This window comes from Chrysochloris asiatica, unplaced genomic scaffold, assembly GCF_000296735.1.
Source record: "Chrysochloris asiatica unplaced genomic scaffold, ChrAsi1.0 scaffold00198, whole genome shotgun sequence".
Classification (NCBI taxonomy): domain Eukaryota; kingdom Metazoa; phylum Chordata; class Mammalia; order Afrosoricida; family Chrysochloridae; genus Chrysochloris; species Chrysochloris asiatica.
Window position 1 is genome coordinate 3530920 of NW_006408716.1, and position 14003 is coordinate 3544922.

Genomic DNA, 14003 nt, shown 5'->3' on the forward strand with positions numbered 1-14003 from the left:
AGGAATGATACAGTTAAGAATGGCATTGCATTCATCATCAAAAAGGACATTTCAAGATCTATCTGGAAGTATAATGCTAACTGTGATACACTTACAAGGAAGACCATATACTTATACTTACATATACTCACAAGGAAGACCAGGTATATAACTATTATTCATATTTACACACAAACCGCTAAAGGCAGTAATGATGAAATTGAAGAATTATGCCAACTTCTGCAGTCTGAAATTGATCAAACGTGTCATCAAGATGTATTGATAATTACTGGTGATCGGAACACAAAGGTTGGAAACAACAAGGAAGGATCTATCATTGCAAAATGTGGCCTTTATTATAGAAATGATGCTGGAGCTCAATGGCTTCTTCATTGCAAATACAAGCAACATTAAAGATGGTTATATACATGGACCCCAACAAAGGGAAGACACAGAAAGCAAATTGCTGCATCTGTGGAAATAGGTGGAAAAGCTCCATATCTTAATTTCTATCACTAAGATCTTATTTTCCAACCACTGATCCTTCTTCTTGGTTTTCTACCTTCCCATTCCAATCACTAGTAATTCTCAATGTATCTGACTGCAAATTTGATAAATTCCAGACTGAAAAAGCTGGTATAATTTTTTTCAGTTTCATCATCACTGGCTTTACAAGTTGGTGCTAGCATGGTAAATTTGAATAATGGTATTATTAACTGGTCTTCCTTGTAGACGTATGGATATCATCCTATATCATAGAATTGTATTTCAAAGAGAACTTGATATACTTATTATTATTATTATTATTATTATTATTATTATTATTATTAATGTAACACCATTCCTCTTCAATTTGTCATTCCAATCATAGTAAGCCATATGATGATACAATTAAAAATAGCCAGTACCTGTCATTTCAGTTCACTAATGCCTAGGATATTGCTCTTTATACATTCCATTTCATTTTTGACGTTCTATTTCATTTCTGATATGAACTCTTGTTGTTGTTGTCAGGTGCCATTGAGTCGGAACTGACTCATAGCGACCCCATGCACAGCAGAATGAAACAATGTTCTATCCTGGACCAACCTCACTACCGCTGCCACACTTGATACCGTCAATGATGACACCTGGCCGATTCATCTCATTGGGGGGTCTTCCTTTTTTTCTCTGACCCTGTATCTTACACAGCATGACATCCTTCTACAGCGACTGTTCCCTCCCGACAATATGTCCAAAGTATGAGAGACTAACTTTAGTCATCTTGGCCTCCAAGGAGCACTCTGGTTGCACTTCTTCCAAAAACAGATCTATTGGTTCTTTTGGCGGTCCATGGCACTTTAGTATTCTCCTCCAACACCACAACTCAAAGGCATCAATTCTTCTATGATCTTCCTTATTCACTGTCCAGCATTCACATCCATATGAGGTTATTGAAAATACCATGGCTTGGGTCAGGCGCACCTTAGTCCTCAAGCTGACATCTCTGCTCTTCAATACTTTAAAAAGTTTCTGTGCAGCAGATTTGCCTAATGCAGTACGTTGTCTGATCTCTTGACTGCTGCTTCCATGACTGTTGATAGTTGATCCAAGAAGAATGAAGTCCTTGACAACTTCAATCTTTTCTCCATTGATAAGAATGTTGTTTATTGGTCCAGTGGTATGAACTCTTATTGTTTATTGGTCCAGTGATATGAGCTCTTAGTTAGAAGTAAATGTTGAAAAAATCGTGAGATATACAGGTTCATCGTGAGCTGCAGCAAGAGACAGAATTTCAATACTTCATATTTTATTGAAAATACATTTAATTTAATTTTTAATTTATCACTTTAAAATAGCTCACTTAAATATTTTAATATATTACAGAGCAATAAAAATAGACTACTGTAGATTTACACCATGCAATAAATATCTAAACCAAGTAGCTAAAGCACTCAGTAGACACTCTGTCATACAATTGCTCATTTTCTATATGTATTTGATGTTCCTCTACTCTATTGTTGTTGCTAAGTGTTGTTGAGTCAGGTTTGACTCATAGCAACCATGTGCAGGGTTTCTGAAGAGTGGTTGGTAGGTTTGAGCTGCTGATCTTGTGGTTAGCAGCTCAATGCTTATCCTACAGCACCACACCATACTTTGCCACCTTTCATTCTCTGTTTACTAGCAGCCCAATAATTTCATAAATCATACAATCTGTGGAAATTGTCACAATTCATCAATACAGCAAAGAGCTACTAGGAGCAGTGTTGTGTTGTTGTTGTGAAGTGCTGTCGAGTCAGTTCTGACCCATAGAGACCCTGTTTAGGGTTTCCAAGGAACAGCTGGTGAGCTTGAACTGCTGACCTTGCAGTTCAAATGGCTTTGCAGTCTGGCACATTAACCCACAGTGCCACAATTGCATTGAATAAATGAGACCAGAAGGAATTAGCTAAACTTGGCCATTTCTCTCTAAGCTGCAGGCTGTTTAGTTGATTGAACCTGGGAAAACTTAGAATAGTCAGGAGACATAGCTGCATGTCATCTTTCAGATTTCTCACTTTAACATGTGGTTTGTTGTTGCAAATGGTTTCCAAATTGGTTCTAACTCATTGTAATCCTGTGTATTACAGAACAAAGAGATGTCTGGTCGTGTAACATCTTCATATTGTTTGATATGTTTAAGCCCATTTTTATGGCTATTTATGTTATCTTAATGAGGTTTTCCCTACCTTTTGCTTGTCCTCTACGTTACCAAACCTGATTTCCTTTTCTGGGTTAAATTTCCATTTTAATTACCTGTTATTTGGTTATGTTTATCTTTGTGAATGAGTCTTTGTAATATCTGTTAAAGGATTTACAATATTCACCCTTATTTATTTTCATATTTTACTGGAAATAATACAGCACTACTTTTTGTAAGTTGGACAGTGAATAAGGAAGATCGTAGAAGCATCGATGCATTTCAGTTATGGTGTTGGAGAATATTGCAAGTACCATGGACTGCCAAAGAACAAACAGATTTGTATTGGAAGAAGTGCAGCCAGAGTGCTCCTTGGAGGCCAAGATGGCCAAACTTCGTCTCTCATACTTCGGACATATTGTCAGGAGGGACCAGTCACTGTAGAAGGATATCATGTTTGGGAGGGCGGAGGGTCAGAGAAAAAGAGGAAGACCCCTAGTGAGATGGAGTGACAAAGTGGCAGCATCGGTGGACTCAAACGTGGCAACAATTGTGAGGTTGGCCTAGGACCAGACAGTGTTTCATTCTGTTGTACATAGGGTCACTATGAGTCAGTACTGGCTTGATGGCACCTAACAACAACAAACTTTATGTAAAATATGGGAAATTATAAATATACTCATTTTTAAATTATCTTGCAATAATTTGTTATAGTTGCTATATGCATTTACTTACATAAGATAATTTGTAATGTTTCCTTTAAGTGGGCATATATTTTTTAAGAAATTAAAAGAAAAAATAGTTACCCATATGTTTACAATTTCTATTGCTCTTGGTTTACTACTGAAGATTCAGTTTTCCTTCTTGTTTCATTTTTCTTCGAGCTGGAAAACTTTGTTTAGCATTCTTATGGTAGAGGTCAAGTAACAGTCAGTTGCAGTGATTATTCCTTATATAAAAAATGTCCTTATTTCACCTTTATTTATGAATTTTATTTTTGCTGCTTATTGACTTGTGTGTTGACAGATCTTTTTTTCTTTCTCTTCTAAAGATGTTGTTCCATTATCTTGTGTCCACCATAGTTTCTAATCAGAAGTCTGTAGTCTTCAGATTATTAGTTCCTTGAAAGTATTGTGTTGATTTTCCCTGGCTGCCTTTAAGATTTTTTACTTTACATGGGGTTTGGGAGAACACAGTGGCTCTGTGATAAGAACTGGACTTTGAACCACAAGGTTGGTGGTTCAAGATCACCAGTGACTCTGTGGGAGAAAGATAAGGAATTCTGTTCCCACAATGATTTAAAGCCTCAGAAAACTAATGCTGGGTTGCTCTGAATCAGAACTGACTCCATGGCACTTAGTAACAATAAAAATATTAGAATTTTAGCAATTTCCTTATGATGTACTAGTTAAGGTACTCTTCAAAGCTATCCTGCTTGTTGAACTTTTTAATCTATAAATATATTTTTAATCAAATTTGGGGATATTTTCTCAGTCATTGTTTCTTTAGCTATTTCATGCCTGTTATCTCCAATTATCTGGATCTTTAGAAATTGTTCTCAGGAAATATAGACTCTGTTTGAATTGCTTTTTGATATTTATATATTTTATTTTCTTTGGTTTATATTAACTTAAATTGTTTATCCTATTGACCAATTTCATTTCTCTTCATCACTATGTTGTTATTAAATCCATCTGCTGAAACATTAGTTTAGGTATTGTGTTTTACAGATTTAATTTTATATTTTCTACTTCTTTGCTTATATTTACTGTCTTGTCATTCATTATAAGTACAAAAACAATCTTTTCCTTTATTTCAGTGTATACTTATAATAGATTTTTAAAGTCCTTGCCTTGTAGTATTTAGATTATCTCAACATTTACCTCTTTTTTTTCATATGTCAAGTAATTTTAAGTTGTTTCATGGACATTTTGAATGTTACACTGGATGGAATCCATATTCGGTTACATTTCTGCAGAGATTGCTGATTTCAGTTTTAACTCATGAGACAATTCACTTATTAAACTCAAATTGAACTCAACTATGCCTGTTGTGAGAAGTGGTTTAAATGTTATTTAAGTTCCTTGAGCCTAATTTTTAATTTGTTTTCAGTTTGTCTTTCATGGGCACAGTTTGGGCATTAGTCACAGAATAGTATAGAGTTCATACACAAAATTTGCAGTAGCCTCATTTTGTTTGTTTGTATTTTCTTTTTGGTCTCTCATTTCAAGCTTTTCTCCCTGGCAGCTCTAGGGCTCCTGAACAATAAAATTTGTGGATTTTCTATTGCAGTTTTGACTGCCTGGTGTCACTGCAATAACTGTGACTGTGAATGCCCTTGAGGTAAAACTGCTGATAGAGAGAGAAATCAATGGGAAAGGAATTCACTCTCTGATGGATGCTTGCTTTATGTTCTGACTCCCCTTCACCTGCTGCCTGCTTTTCTTCAGAGCATAAATCAATTACTTTGTTTTTACTTTGATTGGTTTTTAATTCAGTCTAGATTTTATATCTATTTGTTTTTTGGTTTTGGTGAATAAGAGTGTTAAGAGCTCATGTCTATATGCTGGATACTAATCCTAGAGTTTTTAAACTGCCCAAGTATAGAAAAAGAAATCTTTCACCTTCTTGTCCCATAAATGATTAATAGATTTTGGATTTCTTAATAATCCTATGAGGTAGGGCTCATCCAGATTTAAGATTATTTAGGAATACATTTTTATTTTCCCAAATCATTTACATATATGTATGTAAATTTCTGTTGATGGCATGTTATAATAAAAGTTTTAACCAAGGTCCCATATAAAGTGGTGTAGAACAAAATGAAGAATTAAAAAAAACAAATGGCTGATGACACCACCAGTGATGGAGGCAGAGATGAGGACGTGGAGAGATAGAGCAGCTAAGGATTTTTGGCTCATGTAAAAAGAAAGGTTGTGTGCTGGTAGCTAGGTGCTGGTGGCCAGGAGGTAGGCTTGTAGAATGTGCCCTTTGGTTGTTTAAATTATTATATATTCCTGAGTGCTTTTGTGCATATCCCTCCAAAAATAGAAAAACAGATGGAATAGAAGCAAATACTGTTGAATGATGATGCAAGAAGGAGATTGTAATCATTGCAATGAAACCATGAGTGTAAAACCGATGTTCTCCCATGTAAACTATCACTCAATTCGCAATAAAAACCTAAAAAAAAAAAAAAAGAGGCTTATGAATACATCAGTGATTCCTGATGTATGTCTAGATTCTAAATGACCAAGATATTTGATACAAAAATAATATTTCATAATCAAATTTCTTTGACAAGTAACCGATGTGGTACTGTAAGATAAGCCCTGGATCGAAAGGTCAGTTTGAACTGCACAGTCTGCTGTTCAAATCCATCAGTCACTCCTCAGAAACCTTATAAAGGGTCACTATGAGTTGGAATACACTCAAAAGCACTTAATAACAATGCAGTACCTAATTTACTGGATACCCACCAGAGGGGCAAGGTGAGTAATTATGCTACTTCTGTTATTTCAAGACTAGAAACAGACATTTAACAGAAATCTCACAAACAACTTAAGACGTGCGAAAATAGTGAAAAGGAGATTGATTCCTTTGAAGATATATGAAGGACATGCAAAATAAACTCAAACTATTTTGTTGGTAATGAAGAAGTTTAAGCACCGTTACTTATGGGAAGTAGATTAATTTCCTTCTGTTAACAGGCCAAAGAGTACTGAACACTTTCTGGGAACCAAATGCATACCATGGTGGGAACAGAACCAGACCAGGGACATTTTGTGGCCTTCTCTTGAAGGTCATGAAAAAGATGCAGAATCTCTAATAGTGAGAGTGTTTATAGACCACTAAGACCAGAGCACTGGGGGAGGAATAAATTGTTGAAGAATAATAAAATGAATTTCACTTGTGGTGCCCTAAGGAGAGGCCTCCAAATCTCTGGCAAGGAACCCAAGAGAGTTACTTTCAACATTGTCCAGGGCTGGACAACTCAGAGACATCTTGTGAGAGTGCCAGTTCTAGAAATACATTTCCTGTATGTTTATCCTCTTCTGCCTTTCCGGTAAGGATTAATAAAGTGGGGAAAACCATTCTCCTTTCTTCCACTGAAGACAGACAGTTGTTACCAGTAATCAAGTACCAGTGAGTCCACTCTGAGTCATGTTAACACTGTGAGTGTCAAGGGAGAACTGTGCTCCATATGTTGTTTTTTTCTTAAATGTTTTATTGTGAATTATGTGATAGTTTAAATGGGAGAACATTAGTTTTACATTCATTCTATCGCATATCGTCTCATTGCCATCGTTACAATCTCCTCCATGCATCATCAACCATCCAAAGGGTATACCCTGCAATCCTTCCCCGGTACCCCCCAAGTCTTCAGCACACAGTTGCTCTCCCTCTCTGGATCTAAAGTCTCCAGCTACTCCATCACTCCATGTCATATCTCTGCCTCCATTTCAGGCATCACTGCTTCTCTGGGTAGAGTCCTGCTCTCTGCTCTTCTCCCTTGATGGTCCTAGGGACCTCCGCTCCTAGACTGAAAAGTTAATCACTCCCCTCCTTGCTATAAAACATCTACTTTACATTTCCAAACCTCAACAATCAGTCCTGATAACAATTATCCACTATTGTATCACAAGAGACCCGTCTGCATTTCATTGCATCAACCCCGCCTAGACAGATTGAATACTACTCACTGGAGATTCTACCTTCCTCCAGGCCCTCTGGATCTAGGTTCCCTCTTGAAAGATTGTAAGCCAGTCACTTCTTGCCTTTGTAGCCCCCGACCCCACCCCCTTTTGGGTAGTCAATGTCCAAGTTGCCCATCCCTGTCTACTCTGTGTGTGGAGGGGGTGGGAATGATTCTTGCTGTTAGGACTTGTTCCCTCTTTTGAGCTACTGCTTCCATAGGTGTAGGTCAAGTTCATCAAATTGTATGAGATTATTTTTTTTTTCTTTTTTCCTCTTCTTTTTACTTCTGGTTGAGCTCTGATCATCTAGTCACTGAAGCCAGGATAAGTGGGCACTATCTGCAAGTTTGGGTGTTCTTATGCATATGCCCTCTCTTCTTATCAGCTAGGTGCTTCACTCTCCACTCTAGTCCTCTGTGGCTATGTCACTGACTCTGGGCCCAAGAGTCCCCAGGTCTTGCCACACTGCTGGCCAACCAGCTCTTCAACCAGGTTCACAGAAGTCTATTGAACATTGTAGGGCTTACTTTCCCCCTCACTTCCCCTTATCAGTGTCGAGTGTGGTCACCAATCAGAGCGTGCATTCCCATTGAGTCTTAGTCTTGGAATGGGCATATGGTTTTTAATGACTATAATTTCAGAAGAAGATAATCAGAAATTTTCCTAATGTATGTTCCTCTTGGTTGACGGAAAACTACAATATAGTTTGGTTAGCAGCCAAGTGTGTTAAATGTTTGCACCACCCAGGGACTTCAACGCTGTTATTTGAAGCTATTAAATTTTGGAGCTCAACTCTTGAAACTCTGAATTGAGGCTGTATTTACTTAAAACAAGAAAAAAAAAAAAGAGATAAATCATTACTATGTAAGCGGAAAGCAATTAGTCATGTGTTCTATCAAATATTGAGACATAATAGGAGTGAAAACCAAAGTCTTTTTAAAAATACACTATATACAACAATTTGTTCTAGTACAATGTGCTGACATTGTACACGAACAAAGAGAGAAAGGGTAAAAAACTGATTTTGTTTTCAGATCCAGGAAGGCAGAAGAAAAGATGTAACCATTGAAATGGGTCTTAACAGGATGTAACAGTTGAATAAGGAAAAAAGGCAATATAAGCAAAGGCATGGAGTTTCAATTGCATAGCCTGTTATAGACAATGAAAATTCTGGTATATGAGGAAGCTTCACAAGTTCATGGAAAAATTCCATGAATTTTTAAATCCATTTTCTGTGAATTTTTTGAAGCCTCTGCGCCCTCATATTTAGACAAAAGAGTTTGGTGGCGAAGAACTCTGAAGTTATGAAAGTGGCATGCAGCTAGTGCATTAAAATACTGTGTACCATGTGGATTTAGGGTAACTCATTAGGTAATAGGTATCCATCAGATTCATCAAATCAGGCAATAGTGTGGAAATATTGTGTTTTAGAAAGATAGTATTGCTAGCATGCTACAAGAAGAAAGACTAGAAACCGTGACACATTTGAAACTAATTGAGACTATGCAGTTAGGAGGTGATTCTGAATAGTGAAGGAGAGTGGAGGTGGGGTTACCAGCAGAAGATAAAGAGAGTTAAGAAAAACAAGCAGGGTTTTTAGTTTGAGTTCATACCTAGTGAAAGAGATTACTAAATCAAAATAGAAAAAGAAAGAAGAGAACTTCAGGTTTCAGGGACTAGAGTATGAAACTGACAATGTCAGTGTCATATCATCTATAAGACATCTAATGTAGATACTCAGTAGCTAATTAGAAAGATTTTTATTTATTGTTATTGTTTCAGGAGCTAAGAATTGGGGAGATTATTGGTATCGATAAATTTTATTACTGGAGAGGACATTGAAAATAATAATTTTACAAAATGATAGCATATTTTACAGACAGAATAAAATAAAGGATACTTGAGAAATAAGAGAAGTGTCAGAGGTTTGAGACGCAGAGAGGAAATGATGTAGGAAACCAGGAAAGAAAGAGGCTTTATAAAAACAATGGAGTTTACACCCGTGTCAAATTCTGTAGGTAAAATTAACAGAATTAGAACTAGAATGAGTCTGTTCCTTTTCATTGTTAGAATTATTATATGGCCTTTACCTGATTGGTGAGTTCTGGAGTTTGAATCTGTCACGGTTCTCTAGAGAAACAGAACCAGTAAAATATAATTATATATGTAGAAAGTGATTTGAGGAATTGGTTTGTGTGATTGTGAAGTCTGGCAAGTCCAAAATTCTTAAGTCAAATGATGGACTGGAAATTCCAGTCTTTTCTACAAAAGTAGTAGGTTAGTGGCAGTGGGAGAGCAAGGGGAAATCTGTTCAAATGTCTTCTTATCATTTAGAGGCAGAACTGTCCAGACAGTAATGCTATGGAGAGTGTGTGAAAGACAACACATTAAAAGCACATCTGCTTAAAATACCACTGAGGAGGCGAAAGAGAGTGCTAGATTATGATTAGGTTTTTGCTCATTTTAGAGTGGATGAACAAGAAGAATTTGAGATTGAGGATATAAAATGAATAAAACTAGTAGGGAAGACACAAAATAAAGTCAATTCAGTTGTGCCCTCATGATTTCCTCAATGATTAAGAGTAGATTTGGTAACTACCATATTTTTACACAAATAACACATGCATTATCAGGTTTTTGCAAATATGCAACTTCTGTGCACATTAGTTTGCTAAATGTGCTATACATATTATCTGCATATGCACCTTATTTATGTGAGTGCATCAAATTTCTTCCAGTGGCTGGAAGAAATTATGATAAAGGAGGTGAACAAAAAATTTCAAAGGACAACTTGAGAAGACAAAGTATTATCATGAAACATGCAGAGATCTTGAGTTAAGAAAACAAAAAGAAACATGTTCACCATTTCTTAAGCAGAAAGAACTGAAGAAAAGATTCAAGCCTTGGGTTGCAATACTGAAAGTCTATGGGAAAAATATTGAATGATTCAGGAATCATGAAAAGAATATGGAAGCAATACACAGAGTCACTAGACCAAAAAGAATTGGTTACTGTTCATCCATTTCAGGAGGTATCAGATAATCAAGAATTTATGGTATTGAAGGGAGAAGTACAAGCTTCACTGAAATCACTGGTGGGAAACAAGGCTTCAGTGTTGAAAAAAACACAAATTGAAATGTTTCAACAAACCCATGCAGCACCGAAGGCACTTACTCATCTGTGCCAAGAAACTATGGCCAACCAATTGGAAAAGATCCATAGTTGTAGCTATTCCAAAGAAAGTTAACCCAAAAGAATGCAGAAATAATTGCACAGTATCATTAATATCATGCAGATAAAATTTTGCTAAAAAGAATTTAAAAATTATTGCAGTAATGTGTAGTCTGGGAACTGCCAGAAATTCAAGTCAGATTCAAAACATTACATGGAATAAAGGATATCATTGCTACCATCAGTTGGATCTTGACTGAAAGCAGAGAATACCAGAAAGATGCTTACTTCTGCTTTATTGACTATGCAAAGGCATTTGACTGTCTGGATCATAACAAGCTATGGATCCAAAGACTGAGAATTCCAAAACACTTAGTTGTACTCATAAGGAACATATACATAGATCAAGAGGCAATGGTTTGAACAGAACAAGAATATATATATATATTTGTACTCTTTTATCATATTTATTTAATGGTTATGCTGAGCAAATAATCTGAGAAACTTCATTATGTAAGAAAAACATGGCATCAAGATCAGAGGAAGATTTACTAATAACCTGTGATATGCAGATGACACAACCTTGCTTGCTGAAGCAAAGAGGTCTTGAAGTACATATAGATGGAGATCAATGCAGTATGGATTGTACCTCAATATAAATAAAATAGAAATCTTCACAACTGGACCATCAAATAACAACATGATAAATGGAGAAAAGTTTGAAGTTGTCTAAGACTTCACTTTGTTTGGAGCCACTATCAATGCTCATGGAAGCAGCAGTTGAGAAATTAAAAGTTGTATTACATTAAGAAAATATGCTTCAAAAGACTTATTTAAAGTGTAAAACAATGAATATGTCTCTTTGAGGACTAAGGTGCATCTGAAAAAAAAAGTCATGATATATTCAAAGGCCTCATGCATATGAAAGTTGGGCAATCAATGCATTTTATTATAGTGTTGGGGAAGAATATTGAAAGTGTCAAGGACTTCAAAAAGAACAAACAAATTTGTCTTGAAAGAAGTGCAACCAGAATGTTCCTTAGATGCAAGGATGGAGAGACTATATCTCTAGTACTTTGGAGATGTTTTCAGGAGGGACTAGCCCTTAGGACATGATGCTTGGCAAAGCAGAAGGTCAATGAAAAAGAGGAAGACCCTTAATCAGATGTGACAACAATAAGCTATGAGTCAGAACTGACTTGATGTACCTAATAACAACATTACAGATGGAAAATACAATAATAGAATTTAATATATTGTAAGAAAGAATGCCTCTGTGCCTTTGTTCCTTTCAGTTAATTTTAATAATTTAGATGTAGAAATAATACTCGACAATTCTTCTAAGGACAATTGGGTAGATAAAGCGAAATATAATGTTGCTAGAACTAATTGCTAAGTGCTTTCTTTTAGCCTTCTGTGCTATTTTATTTCTTGTGTTTGTCTTAGGACAGACAAATATTGTCTGCCATTGACTGATCAATAACAAAGCACTTATAATCTTCTGTTTGCCATTTTGGGTTATAGTAGTTAGCACTTAGTTGTCTATTAATTTATACAGGGCCAGGAAAATGACAATGGGTTCATGACCAAGCAGAAAATGCACTTGAATATCAATTTCACTGCTTTTAGGTGTAAGATTTTGACCAATCATTAATGTCTCTGAGACTCACTGTTCTCAGCTATAATGTAGGTCAATGTTACCTCCTCTTTCTTAGAATGAATGATGTTTCATGGTAAACAACTACCACAGTGTGTGGTGCTGTAAGATAAGCCCTGGACTGGTAACTCCAAAGTCAGAAGTTCAAACCTGCCTGTTGCTATTGGAATTAGTTGGAGTCCACTCAATAGCACACAACAACAATGCAGCGTTTTATAAGATGTTTAGTAAATGGTGTTGTTATCATTTTAAATTCTGTTGAGTAGGTTCCTACTCATTGTGACCCTTAAGTACAATTGTCTGAGGGGATTTCCTGGGGAAATCATAACACTTAAATCATAACATACATTAAAAAATCATAACACTTCCTCTTATATTAACATACATTAAAAAATCATAACACTTCCTCTTATATTAAAGGTTAGGAGAAGACAGGTAATAGAAGCATCTGTTTCACTGTGTCTAGCGAAGATTTAAAAATGTGTACACATGCTTAGTAAATGATTACTTTTTTAAGAAAAATCTCTTATTTTGTCCCAAGTTCCCCTATCCTCCTAGGTAATGTGAATATATGTGGGAGGGGGTGGTGATAGTGAGAAACCTTTGTCATATAAAATTTTCACATTCTCTTACATTTTAAAAGTCACTTTGAAGTCATCTCAATTCAAAATTCAAATTCCTTACCAGAGTTGGCTTTCTTTCCTAAAAATTTGTCTGGATCCTCGGTCATTGGAAAGGAATTGTTGCTACATGTGAGAGTACTTTCGTCATTCTCTGAGTTCATAAAACTGTTGTGTGATGTCTATTGCCTTAACTGGGTATGGAGCATCTAGTTAGCATCATTGCTGAAGTTCAAGGTTGTTGGAATCTATAACCTATGATGACATCATAGTCCCCTGGGGCCCCTTGTGAACTAACCTTTGCTCACTGTTGCTCTTCTTAACAATTTAAAATTCCTGAGTTGAGATCAAATCTTTACACTTCTAGATGTGCCCTGCCATCAAACCTTCCTTTTTCCTCTTCATGTTAACATTAAAAACAAAACAAAACAAAAAATATGTATATAGCCATATGCATCCTGAAAGAAAACAAAAATTTAAGTCTCTACTGTGTTGCATAAGAGTGAATGGATATCCACATTTACTCTTCTTAAAGACACCACAAGGAGCTCTGGTAGTGTAAGAAGCCCAGGTAGCACAGTGGTTATGAATTGGGCTGTGAACTGCAAGATCAGCAGTTTGAAACTACCAGCTGCTCCACAGGAGAAAGATAAGGGTTTCTGCTCCTGTAAAGTTTTACAGCCTCAGAAACCCTGTACAGGATCACTATGAGTCGGGACTGACTCCACGGCACATAACAACAACAACAAAAAAGACACTACAAGTTTGCTCCCATGTTGGTGTCAGAGCCCAGAAGGGGGTTGGAGGAAGACATCTACAAATTCTAAACGTATCTTTTCCATAAAACTCTTTGAAATTTCTGTCACTTTCATCCTCTTCCACAATTTTAGCAACCAGGATTCTTATACCTGATCTCTGTGGTCTCCTGTCATTATACTTTCATATCCACCTTTTAGAACCAGAAGGACTTCTACCTCCCCTCATCTCATTTTTTAAAAACATTTTTATGTAAATTAAGTGAAGCTTTACAGAGCATTTCAGAAATTCAACAATCCAAGCACAGTTTTTGTTTCATGACATAACTTACAATCCCCACAATGTAACATCACTCTTCCCATTTTTGTCCTATGCTCCCAGCTATCATTCCTCTCTCTTTCCAAAATTTCCAGCCTTCTGAATTTTGCCGTTGGGAAAATGTTGCCCATTTTGCTGTTGTTGCT